Raw genomic sequence first — 12,294 nt, 5'->3', positions numbered from 1 at the left:
TAGGAGCTCCGTGTTGCGATCCAATAGTTTTGTCTCTTGCAAAGAACACCCCCGGAAGTCCTATGCGGTTCACGTGCGTTCCAACCAGAACTTCTGCTCTGTGGAAACGCGGTGGGGGTGGAGTTGCAAATCTGAACTCTGATCATGGCGGAAGTCGCCCACTGATCTGAGGTCTGCAGGTGAGTATTTAAGGAGGGTTTTATAGAGAGGGTTGCTGCAAACATGTCTGAACAACCTGTCCAGATGGAAACCTCTCAGTGACCCTCTATTGTAAGTTAAGGTCGTGGGGGTTGGGTGAGTGCTAGTTGTATTACCTTGCTAACCCCAGTATGTGCCTCATCTTTCTCCCCCCTCTATGGCTCTCCCTGTATGAATGCAGAGTGATAAGGATATAGCTCAGAAAAAAGCTAGTCCAAAAACAAAAGTGTTGTGTTCAGCTTAATTGCCCGATGCTTATAACAAAAAACTGCAAAAAATGTACCTCTAATATGGTGAAGGACTTAGTTCCGTCAATTAGAGAGTAGTTACGAGATGTAATACGGGATGATCTGCTATGGCAGAAAGTCCAGTTGTTACTCCTGGGACATCTAGCTCTAAACACAGAGATCCTAAATTGACCATCTCCGTGTCATGCTCTGGCTCAGTCTGATTCGGAGGATGAATATTCCGAGATCTCTTCTGGGTCTGATTCAGAGTATAAAAACTTCTTCTTTTTTTGTTTTTCCTCTCTAAGGACACGAGTTGGTAAAAGCCATTAGGGCTACTATGGGGCTCTCAGACTAAGAAAGTGCAGAGGTCTGTCCAGGACCAAATGTAGCCCCAAAGTGGATGCATCTCTATCCAAACTAGTGAAAGGGGCTAATGCTCTCCCATTTGAAGATATGGGGACCTTAAAGGATCCCATGGACAAAAAAAACTGATCAGGTTCTCAAAGTCTGGGAGGCTAGCACAGCACTATTCAAGCCTAATCTGGCGGCCACATCTGTATAAAGGTCTCAAACAGTGGATGTTAGGCCTCTTTCACACGGGCGTCAGTTTTTTTTGCCCAGATAAGAGCCGGGTGCGTTGCAGGAAAATGCACGATTTTCCCGCGCGAGTGCAAAACATTGTCATGCGTTGCACTCGCGTGAGAAATCGCGCATGTTTGGTACCCAAACCCGAACTTCACGAGGCTGAAGTTGGTTTCTTATTCGTCCAGTTTCTTATTCACTGAAGTTGGTTTCTTATTCGGCAGTTTCTTATACATTACTATGACAAATAAACCTTTTTTCCTCTTATTCCTCTGCAGTAAATCTGTTTTTTTTTTTTTTTTTTCCCATTTCATCCACCATGACGGCCCACATTGAGATTGACCCTTGACCTCTGTAGGGGCAGGAACACATAGTTTAAGAACCCCCCACCCCTCCACCTCCTCAGTGCTTTCCTGCCCCTACAGGGGCCAACACGTGGAGAGTTCCTCCTTCATGGAGGATGAAATAGCCTTATCTTTCTTGCAGGTTCTCCAGCTGGCCTCCCGCGGCAGGGGCCAAGGCTGGCCAGCTAGGAGCATCGAGGACCCTCGTCTTGGCTTATGCCGAGGCCTGTGGTCCTCCCCATACCTTCAGACTTCCTTCCCTCTTTGTGGAAGCAGTTGAGGGTGCCGGCTTCTCAGCGCGCTCTGCGTCCTTTCCTTCTGGAGGACTGAGCTCTAGCGTCCGGCAGGGGGAGCAGGTGCGACGCATGGAGCGTCTCTATGGGCGGGCCGGGCGACGCACGCCTCTCTTAGTAGGCTAGTGCGGCGCAGGCCTACGCCGTCATGCAGGGCGCAGCTAAATGACGTCAGATGCCGGGAATTTTAAAAAAGAAGACCGCGGTTCCTTTCGGCACCTCACCTGTTACACCGCGATGTCTGAGACACCTGCTCCCCGCCAGGAAGGTCCTGATCCTTCTGCCTCCAGCACCGTGAGTCCCCTTCTGGGGGGTGTATATTTCAGTTTTTGTAAGCCTGAATTACTAATGCTGGGTTATCTGGTTGCTTCCTTCTGCAGGGCAGCAAGGAGTTAAAATTCAAAACAAAACCCTTAAAATGCTGTGCTTGTTCCAAGCGTCTCCCCGAAAATTATAAAAAGAGACTATGCAAAGCCTTGCACTTCGGAGATTTGGAAAGAGGAGCAACCAGATATACTCTCGGAGATGAAGTCTTTTATTTCTGACGAGATTAAGTCCTCTTTAGCCTCCTTATCTACCCCTTCCAGCAACCCCATCCCTTTTAAGAAGCGCAAAATATCCGTTATTTCTTCTGAGGGTGAAGAGGTTGAAGTGGCCTCTGCCTCGTCCAGACAATTTCCTAATGAGGAACCCTTGTCGGACGGAGAGATTCTGGAGGAGGATAAAAGATACTTTTTTTCCGCTAATGAAATGGAAGAGCTGCTCCGAGCAGTCAGGTCCACTATGGGCATTGAAGATATTCCTAAACCCTGTACGGTTCAGGATGAAATGTTTGGGGGCCTTAGAGCTAGGTCTCCTATTGTTTTCCCCATCAATGAAAATATAAAGGAAATGATATTAGAGGAATGGTCAGATCCAGAAAAGAGACTTGGCGTTCCTAAAGAATTCAGGAATAGGCTCTGCTTTGACCCGTCTGAAAGTAAAATATATAACCAGACGCCTAAGGTCGATTTGCAAGTATCCGAAGTAGCAAAAAAGACCGCCCTACCCTTTGAGGATTCCTCTCAGCTAGGTGATCCTATGGATAGAAAGGCAGATGGCCTCCTTAAGAAATCCTGGGAAGCGGCGATGTTTGGGGTAAAAACTAATATTTCCGCTACATCCGTTGCCAGAGCAATGTATATATGGCTTGGAGAACTGGACGAACATCTGAAAAACAAGACTCCAAGAGAAGAGATCAGGGAATCTCTCCCCCTTCTCCGCTCCGCCACGGCATTTTTGGCCGATGCGTCTGCAGAGTCCATCAGATTTTCCGCCAAGGATGCTGCCCTTTCTAATGCTGCCCGTCGGGCTTTATGGAGGAAAGCCTGGTCCGGAGACAAGGCATCCAAGGCCAAGCTTTGTTCTATCCCCTTTTCAGGGGAATTTGTCTTCGGCCCCACTCTGGATAAAATCCTAGAGGGCGCAGCAGACAAGAAGAAGGGTTTTCCAGAGGACAAAGAACCAAAAAAGAAGCCCTTTCGGCAGTACCAGCCCCAGCAGAGATCCTACAGGGGGAAAGGGAAGTCTGGCCGATGGAGTTATCCAAAAGGGGGGGAGAGGAAGAGGCTTTATCCTCAATCCCCAGAATAGGCAACCTAAGCAGCAATGACGCCAGGGTAGGGGGGCGACTGATGGGTTTTCTATCCTTCTGGAGTCAGGTAACTTCAAATCCCTGGGTGCTAAATATAATCTCCCAGGGTTACAGGATAGAGTTCACATCAGTCCCCCCAAGAAGATACTGCATTACACCTCAGAGCAGATCAGATCTCCCGAAAATCTGGCAGGGCGTCCAAGACCTCTTAGAGCTAGGGGTAATTCGAAAGGTTCCTATCCCAGAGGAAAGGAGAGGATTCTATTCCAGTCTTTTTTTAGTAAAAAAACCAGACCAATCCTTTCGCACGATAATAAACTTAAAACCCCTAAACAGGTCTATCTTATACAGGAGGTTCAGGATGGAGACCATCCCATCCACAATCCCTCTGATTCCAAAAGGGGCATTCATGTCGTCAATCGATCTGAAGGATGCTTACTACCACGTCCCCATCCATCATCTTTCCCAAAAGTATCTAAGATTCGCTCTAAGAGGACCAGACAGGTCTATACATCACTTCCAATATGTCGCCCTCCCTTTTGGTATCTCCTCGGCCCCCAGGGTCTTCACAAAGATCGTAGTAGAGATGGTGGCCTGCCTTAGTCAGGAAGGAATCGCAATTATTCCTTATCTCGACGACTTTTTAATTCTGGGCAAGAAAGAATCCGAGAACCTTCTGGCGACCCAAAGATTCTCGGAACTCTTAAAGAGCCTCGGATGGATTATAAATATAAAAAAATCCACCCTAACCCCGTCCATGAGGAATAAAGTTCCTGGGTGTGGAATTAGATTCGTCCCGGCTGATGACCTTCCTCCCTCAGGACAAAGCTACTGCACTGACAGAGAAAGTCAGAACATTCCAGAAGGCTCGCAACTGCTCCATCAGAAAGGCCATGAGTCTCCTGGGAAGCCTAACCGCCTGCATCCCCTCGGTGGCATGGTGCCAAAGCCACACAAGAATAATCCAAAATTGGATCCTAACTATCTGGGACGGAAGTCAGTTAAGTCTAGACAGGGTCTTTCGGATCCCTCAGTCTGTAAAAACAGACTTGGATTGGTGGAAAGTAAAGACAAGACTGCTAGGAGGCCTTCAGTGGCGGAATCATCCCGTCATTCAGGTAATCACGGACGCAAGCCTCGGAGGCTGGGGAGCAAAGATAGGAGATCATCTTCTACAGGGTACCTGGCCCGCCGAGATAAGAGACAGATCCTCCAACTACCGAGAGCTTTACGCAGTCCTGGAAGCATTATTAAAAGGAGAGTGCCTTCTAAAAGGGCGACATCTAAGAGTAATGTCAGACAACACCACAACGGTGGCTTATCTGCGTCACCAGGGGGGAACAAGATCACGGCCTCTTGGCGAGATAGCAAAAAGAATTTTCTCCTGGGCAGAAGTAAACACTATCTCTGTCCGCCCATCCACCTAAGGGGCTGCGAAAACACAGTAGCAGACTTTCTGAGCAGAGAGATAGTAGACCCAGGAGAATGGTCTCTGAACAGGAATATCTTCCAAAAGATCTCGGAAAGATGGGGCTGTCCAGAGGTAGACTTATTCGCCTCCAGAAAAAATGCGCAGGTAGACTGTTTTTGCTCCCTAAACCCAGGAGACAATCCATGGGCAATCGATGCTCTATCAATACAATGGAATTGGAGACTAGCCTACGCCTTTCCCCCAATACCACTACTACCTCGGGTCGTCCAGAAGCTCCTGGAGGAACCGACTACTCTCATCCTGATAGCCCCTCTATGGCCAAAGAGAAGTTGGTTCTCCACTCTAAGACAGCTATCGCTGGAGGATCCGTGGGAGATTCCCTTCCAGAGGGACATTCTAGTCCAGGGCCCTCTTCTTCATCCAGACCCAGGCATTTTCAGGCTGTCAGCTTGGATCCTGAGAGCGAGACACTAAGAAGCAGAGGACTTTCGGAAAAGGTGATACGTACTCTGAGGGCAAGTAGAAAAAAGGTGACCTCCTCCATCTACCTCAAGATCTGGAAGAAATACTGTTCCTGGTTAGGAGTTGAGCGCCCAGACACCACCTCTCCTCCCATCAACAGAATTTTGGACTTTCTACAGTGCGGCCTTGAGTTAGGCCTTAGACCTAGTACTTTGAAGGTCCAAATTTCTGCCCTAAGCTCCTTCTATGACTGCAGCCTGGCCAACCACAGATGGATCAGGAGGTTCTTCAGAGCGGTTGCAAGGTTGAGACCCTCCCTGAGATCCAGAACTCCGACCTGGGATCTTAACACCGTACTAGAGGGCTTAACAAAACCTCCATTTGTACCTTCGTCGGAGATCTCTTTAAAACACCTTTCCCTTAAGACTGCCTTTCTGATCGCTATCACCTCAGCCAGACGCATCGGGGAGATCCAGGCTTTATCGTGTAGAGAGCCCTACCTCCAAATTAACAAGGATCACATCCGTCTAACTCTCGACCCAGGCTTTCTCCCTAAAGTAGTCTCTCCTTTCCATCTAGAGCAGGAGATCTTCCTACCCTCTATCCCTAGGTCTGAACATGCAGGGTCTAGTGATAGGTTACATCTCCTGGATGTTAGGGACATAGTTATCCGTTACCTGGATTCTACCAGAGATTTTAGGGTGGATGACAATCTCCTTATTCAGTTTTCAGGGAAGAATAAAGGAAAGAAGTTAGCCAGGTCTTCCATAGCTAGATGGATCAGATCCACTATTGAATGCTGCTACAAGATCCAGAACAAACCCAGTCCTGGTAATGTTAAAGCCCATTCTACTAGGGCCACGGCCTCTTCTTGGGCCGAGAAATGAGGGGTCTCGCTGGACCAGATCTGTAAAGCCGCAACCTGGTCTAGCACTAATACTTTTGTAAGACACTATCGTCTTAATCTTCCGGACGCAAATGAAGCTCTTTTCGGCTGGAAGGTTCTACAGGCGATATCCCCACCCATTTAGTTATCTGATATGTCTCAATGTGGGCCGTCATGGTGGATGAAATGGAAAAACCGCAATTAGACTTACCGGTAATTCCGTTTCCTTGAATCCACCCTTCCCAAAAAAAATAAAAAATAAATATATATATATATATATATATATATATATATAAATCCGGAAAGACGAGAGGCACTCCAATGATAAAGAAATAGTGAACCTTTATTCACCCAGGTGCAACGTTTCGGCTCTGCTATTGAGCCTTTCTCAAGCATAAATACAACACCACAACACAGCATTAAATACAGGTGAATTGATTAGCAAATAAGTCATGTGATCATACTCCACCCAGTGGGTGTGACAAAATCGTAACCATATCAGATTACAACACTGTGAATATATAATATTATCCTGTGCAAACTGTGCAATTATGAAAACATAAAACACAAGACATGTAGATAATACATTTCATACATATGTTATGACTTCAGTGAACAGTGATGATGTCGATCATAAGTAAAAAAAGATCGATCAATGTGCTGCAATCTATTATACCATGCAGGGGGAAGAGCAAACAAGGAGGGGTGATCAAACTGGCATACCTCGCGCACATGGAGAATCGCATCCCACCGCTTGTTTCAGCGTTGTTTACTCTCCTTTGCGCAGGTCGGGTAACGCACCTATCAGGGAGAAGGCTGAAAGGGAGCGACCGACGTCATCACATCCCGTCGACGTACGGTCATCGCTCCAGTAACAACCTACGCAGCCTAGGCACAGCTTCCTGAGCGCATGCTCAGATGAAAAAAGCACACTAGACGCCATCTTGCTCTCTGGCAGGACGCCCTGTTGTCAGTGTAAAGCCCCAACCTATATAGAATCGGACCTAGACAACTCAGACAGGCGGTGAATTCCCTTGGAAACAGGGTGTCCACAAGCACTCCCTGGGTGAAAAAACCGACATATCCACGGAAGCCGCGGCATGTACAGAGATATCACCAGGGTCACTGAGTTGTCATATCATCCGAGAGGGATCTCCTCATTATAGGTACACAGGTGCCACTGAGTCTATCTGACTTATTAAATTGTGCCATCTGGGCTGGTATATCATAGTAAACCCAAATATAGGTGCCAACCGGACCTGTCAAAATCAAGCATCCACATCATAAAACCAAAAAACGGGGGTAAAGGGGGAAGGGGAAAGAAAAATTGTTATGAAAAAAAGGGGCATTCTCCTGTGCGGTATGTTGTGACCACTCTATCCAGACTTGCCATTCCTCCTCAAATCCAGTGTATGTGTTCTCTAGAAAAGAGAGAGAAATAAAATTAAAAAATGCAAGAAAATAAGCAAGAAAATACGAGGGTTGAGTTGTATAACTCCCATAGTGTATACAGAAGATACCGAATTACATCCAGCTTGACAGCAGAGGCAAACCACCATCACAGAGCATCCCCAAAATTATATTCCACGTTTAATCCATGGGGTTTCAAACTCCCCAACTTGTGGATCCAATTCAGTTCTCTACGTTTGAGTAGCTTTGACCTGTCTCCACCCCGCCTGGGTTGGGGTATGTGGTCTACTATCCAGCATTTGAGATCACGTTCCCCATGTTTAGCCTCTGTAAAATGTTTAGATACAGGTAAATCCATACGTTTCTTCCGTATACTTAAACGATGGTTATTTAGGCGGGTCTTAAACTCAGTCGTTGTCTCTCCTACATATAATAAATTGCAAGGGCAAGATAATATGTAGACGACATAGCTGGAATCACAGGTTAAATGAAACGGGATCACATAGGATTCACCTGTATCTGGATGTGAGAAATTCCTCCCTTTACACATATATTTACAATTAACGCAGCTGAGACAGGGATTCAGTTTCTGGACACTAAGGTAGTGGTCAAGGAAGGCTCTTTGCATACCGAGCTATACACGAAGCCGACTGACACTAACACCTTCCTATGCTTCAACAGCTGCCATCCAAGGAAAATGATTCAATCCTTGCCCTTCTCTCAGTTCCTCAGGGTCAAGCGGGTGGTGTCAGATGACACTAAATTAGATGCGACCTTGGATTCTATGGCCCTTAAATTTCAGGAGAGGGGGTATCCTAAACGGTTGCTGAAAGAACACACTGACAGAGTCCGGAATTTAGATAGGACGGAATTACTGACTAAGCGGAAGACTGCCCGCAAGGCTGACAGAATTCCGTTTATTTCAGTATACAGTGAACACAGTTCCTCAATAAATAGGATTTTGAGGAAACACTGGGGTTTGTTGGGCACCTGCTTCAAGGAAATTCCTGAATTCCAGAGCCCTCCTCTTCTTTCTTACCGTCGATCTAGAAATTTAAAAGATCAACTAGTCAAAGCCGATATTGGCTCAAGAGGGCTGTTGAGACAAACCACATTAACGCAGTTGAGCCTGGGCTGTTTTCCCTGTCTCAGCTGCGTTAATTGTAAATATATGTGTAAAGGGAGGAATTTCTCACATCCAGATACAGGTGAATCCTATGTGATCCCGTTTCATTTAACCTGTGATTCCAGCTATGTCGTCTACATATTATCTTGCCCTTGCAATTTATTATATGTAGGAGAGACAACGACTGAGTTTAAGACCCGCCTAAATAACCATCGTTTAAGTATACGGAAGAAACGTATGGATTTACCTGTATCTAAACATTTTACAGAGGCTAAACATGGGGAACGTGATCTCAAATGCTGGATAGTAGACCACATACCCCAACCCAGGCGGGGTGGAGACAGGTCAAAGCTACTCAAACGTAGAGAACTGAATTGGATCCACAAGTTGGGGAGTTTGAAACCCCATGGATTAAACGTGGAATATAATTTTGGGGATGCTCTGTGATGGTGGTTTGCCTCTGCTGTCAAGCTGGATGTAATTCGGTATCTTCTGTATACACTATGGGAGTTATACAACTCAACCCTCGTATTTTCTTGCTTATTTTCTTGCATTTTTTAATTTTATTTCTCTCTCTTTTCTAGAGAACACATACACTGGATTTGAGGAGGAATGGCAAGTCTGGATAGAGTGGTCACAACATACCGCACAGGAGAATGCCCCTTTTTTTCATAACAATTTTTCTTTCCCCTTCCCCCTTTACCCCCGTTTTTTGCTTTTATGATGTGGAAGCTTGATTTTGACAGGTCCGGTTAGCACCTATACATGGGTTTACTATGACATACCAGCCCAGATGGCACAACTTCAATAAGTTGGATAGATTCAGTGGCACCTGTGTACCTATAATGAGGAGATCCCTCTCGGATGATATGACAACTCAGTGACCCTGGTGATATCTCTGTACATGCCGCGGTTTCCGTGGATATGTCGGTTTTTTTCACCTAGGGAGTGCTTGTGGACACCCTGTTTCCAAGGGAATTCACCGCCTGTCTGTGTTGTCTAGGTCCGATTTTATATAGGTTGGCGCTTTACACTGACCAAACAGGGCTTCCTGCCAGGGAGCAAGATGGCGTCCGGTATGCTTTTCTACATTGAGCATGCGCTCAGGAAGCTGTGTCTAGGCTATGTAGGATGATACTGGAGCGATGACCGTACGTCGACGGGATGTGATGACGTCGGCCGCTCCTTTTCAGCCCTCTCCCTGATAGGTGCGTTACCCGACCTGCGCAAAGGAGAGTAAACAACGCTGAAACAAGCGGTGGGATGCGATTCTCCATGTGCGCGAGGTATGCCAGTTTGATCACCCCTCCTTGTTTGCTCTTCCCCCTGCATGGTATAATAGATTGCAGCACATTGATCGATCTTTTTTTACTTATGATCGACATCATCACTGTTCACTGAAGTCATAACATATGTATGAAATGTATTATCTACATGTCTTGTGTTTTATGTTTTCATAATTGCACAGTTTGCACAGGATAATATTATATATTCACAGTGTTGTAATCTGATATGGTTACGATTTTGTCACACCCACTGGGTGGAGTATGATCACATGACTTATTTGCTAATCAATTCACCTGTATTTAATGCTGTGTTGTGGTGTTGTATTTATGCTTGAGAAAGGCTCAATAGCAGAGCCGAAACGTTGCACCTGGGTGAATAAAGGTTCACTATTTCTTTATCATTGGAGTGCCTCTCGTCTTTCCGGATTTACTTAACGGGGTAAGAAGCCTATTCCCCTTGGGACGTGCACCCTACCTTTTGTAATTTTAAGCACCAGTGCCGCCATTTTTTCTTCAACTATATATATATATATATATATATATATATATATATATATATATAAAAAAAAAAGATTTTTTTGGATTTATGTTGCATATACATGCAGGAGTTTAAGGGTATGGATCAATATCCTTTTACTTTTGTTCCACCTTTTCGGGTAATTGTAAAGCACTGAGGAGGTGGAGGGGTGGGGGGTTCTTAAACTCTCTATGTGTTCCTGCCCCTACAGAGGTCAAGGGTCAATCTCAATGTGGGCCGTCATGGTGGATTCAAGGAAACGGAATTACCGGTAAGTCTAATTGCGGTTTTTTTTCTACATAAATGTTAAATATTATTTGTGAACAATCAGATTAATAAAAAAAATCTACATTATTGGTGTTTTTACTGAAAAAAACGATAGTGAAAAATGGATGAAAAAATATGCATTTTGAATAAGTGAGGAATATAAGGGGTTAAACGCCATTGGGCCACTAATCTAAGGGTGGAAATATAAAGAGTAAGGGCCCCTCTATAATACCCAACTGTACCCAGCCTGGCCCAAACTGTGGATTGGCAGGAAAACAGGTGCCAACCTTGCCAACTATATACATTTTCAGCATTTTGAATAAGTAACTGGTGATTTTAAGGGGTTAAACGCTGTTGGGCCACTAATCTAAGGGTGGAAATATAAAGAGTAAGGACCCCTCCATAACACCCAACTGTACCCAGCCTGGCCCAAACTGAGGATTGGCAGGAAAACAGGTGCCAACCTTGACAACTATATACATTTTCAGCATTTTGGTGATTTTAAGGTGTTAAAGCCCATTTGGTAACTCACGTTAGGAAACAAATTAGAATAATATAGGTCTTGTTTTAATCCACAGTTTGGGCCAGGCTGGATACAGTTGGGTATTATAGAGGGGTCCTTACTCTTTATATTCCCTCCCTTAGATTAGTGGCCCAACAGCGTTTAACCCCTTAAAATCACCAGTTACTTATTCAAAATGCTGAAAATGTATATAGTTGGCAAGGTTGGCACCTGTTTTCCTGCCAATCCACAGTTTGGGCCAGGCTGGATACAGTTGGGTATTATGGAGGGGTCCTTAATCTTTGTATTTCTACCCTTAGTTCAGTGGCCCAACAGCATTTAACCCCTTAAATTCCTCAGTTACTTATTCAAAATGTAGAAAATGTATATAGTTGGCAAGGTTGGCACCTGTTTTCCTGCCAATCCACAGTTTGGGCCAGGCTGGGTACATTTGGGTATTATGGAGGGGCCCTTACTCTTTGTATTTCTACCCTTAGATTAGTGGCCCAACAGCGTTTAACCCCTTATATTCCCCAGTTACTTATTCAAAATGCATATTTTTTCATCCATTTTTCACAATCGTTTTTTTTTTTGTAAAAACACAAATATAGATTTTTTTTATTAATCTGATTGTTCACAAATAATTAACATTTATGTAGAAAAAAACAGATTTACTGCAGAGGAATAAGAGAAAAAAAGGTTTATTTGTCATAGTAATGTATAAGAAACTGCCGAATAAGAAACCAACTTCAGTGAATAAGAAACTGGACGAATAAGAAACCAACTTCAGCCTTGTAACTTCTTCATAGAAGTTCGGGCTTGGGATTGATGTTCTGAAGATTGTATTTTCCCTTATAACATGGTTATAAGGGAAAATAATAGCATTCTGAATACAGAATGCATAGTAAACCAGTGCTAGAGGGGTTAAAAAAAAATAATTTAACTCGCCTTAGTCCACTTGATCGCGAAGCTGGCATCTCCTTGTGTCTCCTCTGCGCTGAGCGGCTGAACAGGACCTGGGGTGAGCTGCTCCATTAAATACAGGTTAAGGACCTTCGATGACGTCACTCCGGTCATCACATGGTACGTCACATGATCTTTTACCATGGTGATTCACCATGGTAAA

The sequence above is a fragment of the Bufo gargarizans genome, chromosome 1 (genome assembly GCF_014858855.1).
Source record: "Bufo gargarizans isolate SCDJY-AF-19 chromosome 1, ASM1485885v1, whole genome shotgun sequence".
NCBI lineage: Eukaryota > Metazoa > Chordata > Amphibia > Anura > Bufonidae > Bufo > Bufo gargarizans.
This window is presented reverse-complemented; position numbering follows the sequence as displayed.